We start from the raw sequence: 9,921 nt of genomic DNA, 5'->3' as shown, positions 1-9,921 counted from the left end.
TCTTGTGACAGGGTTGGTTGGTTTTTTGACCCTGTACTCCTCTGCAGCAAGAGGTCACTGAAGACTGAATGTTTGAAACAAATAGGAAGCAGCAATTTTGGGAGAGTATTCCCTAAATAGAGCAAGACAGCCAACAATTTACTTTAGCAGTTCAAAACTCTGGGATTGAAAGTAGCAATTATTTCCGTCTCAAAACCAAAATCAATCTCTTCATGACCAGGCTGCCAGGTTAAGCAGYAAATTTGCTCTCCTGGTCCCAAAAGTGACAGCCATGCTGTGTGATGTGGCACTGCAGTGTCAGCCTGTTGACAGCAGCGTTTCTGCATGGACTACAGCTGACAGAAGAAAGAATTGATTCAGCTGTGGGAACTGTGAATCCACAGTTAAAGTGAGCCCTCCAACAAAGAGATGTCTGGAAGACAATTCTCTACTCAAGCATAGAAGGCAGAGTGAAGTGAAGGAAAGGGGCAGGGAGACAGATTTTTGMACCTGAATAGTCTAAGACACGAAGATTCTTCAGTCACCATAGCTGCAGGATTCCTCGCAGAGCTCATTTCTTCAACACTGAGCTTAATTTTCCTCAGCTCTTAAAAAAGCCGTAGTTGTTAGTTACTGCTCCCAAGACACAGYTTAGCTTGCAAACACTGTAGTACTCCCACGCAGCATTCCATTTAACAAAACACATTTGGAAACCATGCCAGTTGAAGGCAAAATGTGTATGCATGTCACTTGATCAAAGGGCAGTGAGACATCTGACTGTATCCAACCTGATCCACTGGGTCAGCAGCAGAAAGACCTTCACTGGCTATGAACAAAAAGCTCTTCAGCTACTCTAGACTGGAAAACATGATTAAAAACTCCTTCAAGGACAATCTAGCTAGGGACTATTCAGCCAAGGCTGATTTCCGATACACAGACACAAGCTTAGCAGATCTATATGGTTTTATTTCACTACAGGGACAAGAACTACAGTGAAAATGGTGTTAATTGTGGGGCATACAGTGCCCTTTTCCAAAGCTATTTGGCTGCTTTTCTGAAACAAGCACACAATCTGAGGTTTGGAGTCTTCASGATGGAAATCTGTTGTCGAGTTCTGGCCTTTTTTTTTTTTATCAAGGTGAAAAATATTCCTCCTATTAGTAGGAAAATCATGACATCTTCAAAAGAGGCTGCATCAACAAACACTGGTAAGCTCTGCAGAGAGCTCTGCACATCCATGCTCCAAGGCAGTCTATTTTCAAGCAGGGTGAACACAGACACAAAGAGGCAAATTCAGGATGCTGACGTTAGAAAGGGCTAAAATACTCGTGCCAGTTTTTCATACCTTCCATTTTGCACGTTCTTCTCTGGCATCTGTTCCTGGAATTGCACATTTGATTGTGCAAATTCGCTGTTTTACACATGTGCACAGCTCCAGGAAAACAAACAGAAAACTCTTTGTGCTTAGAAGCTGAGATGAAGCACTTAAAAGAATACGTTCCTTTCCAAATGAAATAAATGTTGAGCAGCACACTTATATTGGTTGCTTAGCAACAGGTTATCCTTTGGCTGTGCTGGGGACTGCTGGGTCCTTTGAGACTGCCATTGCAGACCTGCTTGGAAATGTCAGATTTGGAAAGGATGCAAAAGTCACTAATTCTATTTTTTTACTGTGGCATCAAATAATTAAACCTCTCCTATTAAATTAGCCTGATCASGGAACTTAAACCTCTTCTGGGACTCCAAAGAACACAGACTTCAGTGGGAGTGGTGTGGTCTGAGTTCTGTGGGGAATAGCAACAGTGGTTATGGTTTCCCTCCTAATGAGATATAACATTTTGCTGTTCCCATGTAGCACTTCTCATGTGTAGCTCTCAAGCACTATTTTTGACAGGAAGACATTATTTGACCAGGAGGACATGTCCAGCTACAGCCACACCAGTAAAGCCCTTAACCAAGATGCATCCCAGAGAGTGGGTGGTGTTAAGGCTGGCTGGTTCTATAATGCAATGAACCAAACACTCCGGTGTGACTGCCTAAGCTCCTGGTGGCTCTCACAGCCAGGGTTGCATTGCCAAGGTTTCCTTTACACACATTTATAGAATGCAACAGAAAAGGCACACGCCCCTCCAATCTACAGCCAGCCAAASCAGCTCAAGGTGGCAGCAGTGCGGRTGTGTTTGTCATTAAATGCTGAAGAGCAGCAGATTTTTCACTTTGCTGTTAAAAAGCCTYTGCAGAAACAAACAACTGTAAGAGYCTCTGTTTAGGCAGACATCAGAGCTGATGCTGCTGTGTACCTTGAGCCAATTTAGCCTTGCAGAGAAGTTGGGCTTTTCAGCTCAGGTGTGATGCTGTACTGATGCATCTCTGATGCTTCCAAGATCTCAGCTATTAACTCAGTGAAGTTTCACAGCAGCACAAGCTCAGAGTGATGCTCCCCAGGGTGGTCTCTCTATTAGACACACCACAGCCTTTTCATGCTGCTAAAATTTACGGTGTAAAGGTGTCCAAGGTTGCTGATGCCTCTGGCAGCCCTGCACTGCTCTGTGATCACCATTTTAGCAAGAGTTCTGATGAATCACACAGTGGTGAAGGCAAACAATGTGTCCTCTGCCAGATTCGTGACCATTACTGTRTTCTCTGCTGCCTAAGTTAAGCCATAAAAAAATTCCTTATTTCTAGAAAATATTGTATTGTTGAAATTCAACAGCCATTCTAAAAGAATAGAAGGAAATTATATGGCTATCTTTCAAATAACATAACTACTTTCTTAATACACTACAGTTGCAATTCTGCAATTTACACTTTCCATGCATTTATCTTGTATAGAAATCTTCTACCAAAAATGTTAATTAAATAGATATTTTCTAAAATATCAGTATGAGAAAAATAGAGCTTTTTTTTTTTTTTTTTTTTTTTTTCCATGTGTAGAGTCAAGCAAATAAGGAGTACACTATTTAAGCATGTACCAGGCCAAGTGTCACTCCTGTGCAGCGGGAGCAACCAGACAGATACCAGCAGCATAAACATGGGCCAGAAAGAACAGATGGAATGAAGCTTACAGATAYCAAAAAGTCATCATTTTCAAGTTAATACCCCATGGTAACATCTGAAATAGTTTCAATTATTTAGRAGGCTGGTGCCTAAAATAAATGAATAGTAACTCCTGCTGTATGTTGTCTTAACAACTTTTTTTTTCCTGTGTGCTGGATAGTCAAATCCCCACGTTTCCCTCTTTGCAGAGGCCTCTCTGTGCCACTCTTTGGGCACATCTGAATTTTGGRGACAAGGACGGTCTTCTCAAAGCTATCACTCCCTCAGAAAGGAACTGACTGCCAAAGTAAAGATCTCCCCAGCTCTGCTGTTGTTTACAATGTAAATGTTTAGGGTTTWGTACTCCAGATGCATTTATTCATTYGGCTGGAGGAGGGAGCCTGGCAGAGCAATACCTCCACAGAACATTTCTGGAGCCTACTTTCACTTGCTACAAACAGGCAGGCTCTGCTTTGTTTTTTTAAATTCCAACATTTGGAATTTAGTAACATCCTCCGATGATGAACCAGGTTCCTCACAATTACTAAAAAAGGATCCATGACTTCCTGGCTATGTTTAAATATTTAAATTTTAATTTTTTTTCTTTATTTGCTGAAAAAAATTAAGAAATTGTCATTTTCTTGATCACAACTACAACCGGGATGATATTGCAAATACATCAAAACATGTGTGTTCATATCTGAGAGAGAAGATCATAAACAAAGCCACTCCCAGATAAGATAAGATCCACTCCCAGATAAGATCTGTCCCTTTAGGACATTGCCACTCCTCCCCATCTAATGTTTCATGTAAACTTTTTAACAACATAAAAAAATTACAGATGTTTTGGAAGAACTCTGTGGTAATTAATAATTTCAGACCCAACAGAAAGACCCCTTAAGTCACCAGGTAACACAGTTGTTACAGAAGAGCTCAGTCAAGTGGAGACTCAAAAAGTAATTTAAGCCCCTGGAAGACAAACCCATTTAAATGAGGAATCACAGGTTAACCTTGCCTGGAGTTCAGTAATTAAACACCAGAGTGCTGGTTTTGGGCTGGGTCTGATGGCCTGTGCCAGCTTGGTGCCCCAAAAGGAAGATCTGCATTATAAATCACAGATTTATTAATAATGTTTGTGCATTATTTGTGCACAGCTSCCTGTGGATGGTGCAGGTTGCAGTTTGGTGCATCAAGTGGAGCAGCAAGCAGTGACTGCAGTGTTCCCAGAGAGCTGTGATTTCCTATCGATGGCCATGGATTTTTTGTGGAAGTGACGCAGGCTGGGCTCTCTCCGTGCGGCCAACACTGCAACGTCAGATCAGAGCTGGGGTGAGCTGCTGCTGAGCACTGTGGTGATTTATAATCAATGTTTTACACATTTATATAATTCACTGGCTGGTGAATAGGTMTTTTAAAAACCCTTTGTCTCTAGTAATTCAGCCTTTAGGAACAGAAAGAAATCACATGCCTCCAAATGCCCATTTTCCTAGCACGCTTGCTTGTCTCTGCTGTGTGTTCTTGAACAACTGGGTGTATCAAAATCCCTTGGGGGCTTGGAGCACGACCAGTAGGATCACAAAGGGGAATAATAYGTGCATCAAATACCAGGATTTGGGTGTTGATTTTCAGTAAGTGTTCAACATTGACTGAATAATAAAGGAAATTCTTGTCACTAACCTTTTCATACGAAAATTTGTTAATTAGCAGTAAGATTTCATACCATTTGTGAAACTCACAAGTTTTGGATCCTAGAAAAGAAATGTGTGCATTTATTAAAATTAACCAATGATACAATTAACAGTAATTAATTTATACTRATTTCTAATATTGCTAACCAACTAAAACCTAGATTCAGTCTCTTCATCTCAAGTGACAAGAGGAAACCAGGTGCTCTAATTCAGTGGATCTATATCCCAGTTCACATTTGCAGTTTGTAGGTACTTCAATAATTTGCTTGAAGACAGGGTTGGGGTTTTATTTTTTAAAGCAGTGTTACAAAAGAGTTGAATCTCATCGACCATAGGCAAACACAAACCATAAACACTTCTATGCCGAGGAATCATACATTGCATTGTCAACAGCCATACAATGCAKAGGACAATTAAAATGGTAGTTTACTGAACCTCAGGGGGTAGTGTAAGTAAAATAAAGTTTTCAACAGAAAACACGAACAGTTTAACAGCCTGGATTCATGGCAATGTTTGGGTAAGTTTTTCCAGGTGGCATTGATGACAATCAAAAGCACAAGTTCTACTTTTCTGTTATGGGTTTCAGCAGCAAGAGAATCTAAAAGACCTTTTTAATACTAAGCTAATATTTACTTGATTTCTTGTCCTTGGATACTTTTCCATTCTTGGCCCAGGCTAACTGAACTGGTTCATCCAGCTGGTATTCTACACCCCTCCTGCAGTTAAGTGTTGTTATATTGCCTTACCCCTTTCCAGCCTGGAGYCTCTTACACTCTCCATAAAGAATAAAATAAAAACACAGCTCAGAATATGGAATAGAGGGAAGTGTACCCTAGATGATACATATCTGATCTGTTCTTTTAAAGGTTTTGGACTTCTGCTCCACGTCAGATGGTGCTTCACTGGTCAGGACCTTTGGTTCTAGAAACCCCACGCTTGGGCACCACATAATTTTGTAAGGGGATTGCTAAAAATTCACTTCATCTGAGTGGAGGAAAAAAAGAGCTTCTCTATATTTAAACTTGAAGTGATAAATGATTCTGATTACCTATCCTGAATTAGCTACTAAATATAAAAAAGCTCATGTGKGGCTCTTCATTTGAAAGCAATCTTCAGCACTGCAGCTTCMCTCAGGACACTTCCTATCTCTTCASTTGAAGCCATGTAGCAAGAAAGGAAGCAAACTGCAGCACTGGAGTCGCTCTTGAAATGTTAAATGCAGAAATGGTTGGACAARTTTTATTCTAAAAAGCACATTGCACACATGATCAGATATTGTTGCCATGGCTGACTTCCTTTATTGCTTTGAGTAAATCCATATTTGATGCATTAAGGATGGATTGGGTTGCTGTTAGGTAGAAGTAGGTCAAGTGATTTTTAAACCACAGTTCTAAGCATAGACTAAGAGCAAACATAGTAGGTTATTTCTTATTTTTTAAATCTTTAGCATGGGCAATTATAGTCAACCTATAAATTAACYTGCACTTAATGCATAATGCCATCTAGTGGGAAAATCAACAAGTCTAGATGCAACAAGTCTGTTTGGACACCCCATGCAGGATCAATCTAACTAGTGTTGCAACCACTGGACAYTYCTAATACAAAAATAAGTTTAAAGMAAAAGAAMTATAACTTAATTTTACAAACATCCMGGAAAACAGATCTTTATAGATGATCTTTAAGGGCYCTTCTAACTCAAATTGTATTATRATTGCATGAAAATTTAAATAACTTCAAATCATATTTTATCCTCAAAGTTAAGATAAGCAAAACAATTTCAATGAACTTCTATTTCAAATGATTATGGGATGTTAAACAGACCTTGGTAGCTTCTTGATTTTATTTCCTAATTAAATTTTATTTAGAAATTGAATTTTTGGTCAACACAATTACACAAACTTCAGGCTGATAAAGGAGACAATTCAAAGTTTACTGATACATCAGCCAGAACAGCTTGTACTTCTTGAGAGTTTCACAACCATCTTCATCTTCATAAGTATGAGGTCACTTTTCTATATCCATAAGTAAAAAACGAAACAGCGTGACCAAAAATCTAAGTTACATAAGGTAAARGAAATAGGCTTATCATAAAAAGATAAAATAGAATAAGAGGCCTAGAGAGACCATCAGTATCAGATAAGTAATGCACTCCATTGACAGCCCCTCAAAAATCAACAGTAAATGAACAATCCAAGAGGAGTAAGCCATCAATATTCTATCCTTCATGAAAACATAGCTCYTGTCCTGTATTGCCAAATTAACCTGCTGTTTAGGCCTGAATTTCTCTAAACCTCTGCACCTTTTGCATCAACCTACTTCGATATTACTTAATTTATCATTTACAAGGTAAAACTTTACAGCAACACAACCCCATATGTTTATTTGGCTGAATCAAAGCTCAAATGAGTAAGCCAAGAACGTGCTTTCCAGAACAAAGTTAGAGAAGGGATAACAAACAAAAGCAAAAAAGCCAGATCTATCTTATAATTAATTAATCATCAAGAATCTCTTATAGGTATTGTCTGTGCTCAGCTGCTCCAAGAGCAGAAACCAGGCTCTTTTTGTACATGAAATGTGCAGTGGGTCTGTAGAAGGATTGTGAGGCTGTGACTGCAACAGTGAGCMCTTTATCTGTTTCAATTGTCTGTGTTACAATATTGGTCCACTTGTTGAAAGTCCAACTAATTAAACACCACCTTGCCCTCAAACTTTATAGGAAGAAGTTTCTTTTCTTGCACACACACACAAAAAATTCTGTCTGACCCAAATATGGCTGGTAGTTGACTCAGCCTGAAAAGTCACTTGTTGGTGCATCTCCTGCTAAAAAATTATACATTGATCTCCTAAATGTGACAAAACCCAGATGAGAAATGAAGACACTTTGGTACAAAGGTAAGATAAAGTCTATGGATAGGTTTTTAATTGAAGAAAAAAAGTGAAGAAAGTCTATGGATAGGTTTTTAATCAAAGAAAAAAGTGAAGAAAGCAGGCACTTTTGGACACACAAACACTTCCTGAGGTCAGGAAGACCGCACACCTAGCTACACTTGCATATTAATTGCATATTAATTGGAAATTAATTAAACCTGTTGGTTTGATACAACATTACTTCTACATATAGCTATTGCCTCTGTTTGCCTAAATTTGTAACTTTAATCCATTTGTRTAGTCCAATATCAGCTGTGCTACTCAGTGAATAGAGCAGAAATAATCAAAGTATATAAACTTTATCAGTAAAATACAACCTCTTACAATACATATTTTGTAATAGAAGGGTGTGAAAATTAAGTGAAACTTCTGTGGCTATTAAGGCATCCCTGCACCCCAATACCAAAACCGTGTGTGGTCTTGATGATGGGGAGGGAGTTCTCTACATTACTCCATGTCTGACTGTCCTCTGGTATCTTTTAGGCATCAACAAAAGCTTTAGACAGAATCTGAAAGAGGCAGAAATTGATTTTTATCATAGTCTGATTAAATTATATGACTGACATTGTCATCTTTCCTTTTGGTTACAGGATGATTTTATTGCAGCAGAGTTTCAAAATTTCACTGACATTTTGAGCTTCAAACTTCAATTGCCTTTAAACTTGAATTTTACTGGTTGTTTAAAAAGACATCCATAGGTGAAGTAGGTTTAACATTTTATTCTCCAATTTCCTAAAGATGCTCCTCTTTCTTGTAAAATTGGCAAATGCTAGCAGCGTTTGCTCATCTCTATCAGAGCTAAGGCAATAGAAATGTTTTAGTAGTGTTATTAACCAGTTACTTTATCCATCTTCCACAAATCCAGATCAGACAGTATTCACTAYGGATAGACAAATGTCAATATTCACAGTGTATTTCCCCATGCRAGTTCAAAGATAGATCCATTGCTTTTCCTAGTGCTGCACACAGTAAAAGGGCCTGACTTGTGGATTCAAACTTTCAGGTTTGAATTCCACAAAAAATGGCCCCCATTTATTCTTACAAGAACAATGACATGAATTACTGTCTCATAATGAATTATGTCACATGAATTATGGTGATTCATTCTTAAAAAGGATGAGAAACAATCAATATATTATAAGAATAAAGAATGCAGAAATCTATTGTAACTATGTGTTGTTGACCATATTTCTGCCTCTTCCAAAAAATTAGTATCTAAAGAATTTAATTATTTTACCTGCAGCATCTCCCTTCATTAAAATCAAGTATTTAAACCCAAATTGCATTCAGAACTCGGGAAACTAATTCTATTTCCTCCTGCAAAAAAAAAAAACCAGTAACAAAACCAAACAGGAAAGAAACATTAAGTGGGTAACAGGTTCCACTAGGTACTACAACTCTGATGTCCATCAAAACCTAGAAGAGTTTGATTAAAATGTCAAACATCTGTTTGAGAAGATGTCAAAAAGCCCCCAAAACTGGCACACAATGAAAAGTGTATAATTTCCAGGTTATGAAGAACMTGTTTTACAAAATACTCATTGTGGCAGTGGCTATCAGGCTTTTTCTAAACACTTTCTGTAGTTATTCTTGCTAAATACTGAAGTGGGAATGTGCAGAAAGGTAATTCCCTCCAACGCACAGGGCCTTTTGATAAAGATAAAAATACAGCAAGAAAAAAGAAATCTATTGCTGATGATACAAGGAATAATGTACTAACCCCARTCATAAATTAGAGCTTAAAATATTTGAAAACAGTTGTGAGTTGGAYACTATTCCCCATAAAATCTGTTACACCTCTTTTCTGGCACAGACAAGTTTCATAAGGAAATGCAGCTACTCCCTTTTCTTATTAGGTCTTTACCTTCGAGGTATGGATTGCAATACTTGTTTTTTTTTTAATGTACAGGGTAAAATTTATAAACTCTAAATATTTCATAAAGATATGGGGGAAAACGGAGTATGAAATAAATGTGCATCTACCTTTTCATGGAGCCTTTTTAGCAAAACCTGGGTCTGGCATGGTGGAAAAAGGCCTYGGTAAACAGGTGCATCAGGAGAAATGACCCAATCTGTATATGACAAAAGGAATGCTTTGTGATTTCTGATCACTTATCTCATGTTTAATCATATAAACTTAATGGAAAATTGGATATAATTTTTGAAAATATGTATGAGGAAATGTGCAGTTATGCAAAATTTTGGAAGTGTCTGGTTGTTAAGATGCTTTTGGATGGGAATTATCATCAAGTAATTATAAGCAATTGGATAAGTTCATTACAGAATTATA

The sequence above is a fragment of the Malurus melanocephalus genome, unplaced genomic scaffold, assembly GCF_030028575.1.
Source record: "Malurus melanocephalus ecotype Western Australia unplaced genomic scaffold, MMel_1.1 scaffold_67, whole genome shotgun sequence".
NCBI classification, from domain to species: Eukaryota; Metazoa; Chordata; class Aves; order Passeriformes; family Maluridae; genus Malurus; species Malurus melanocephalus.
Note: the sequence above shows the minus strand (reverse complement) of the source record.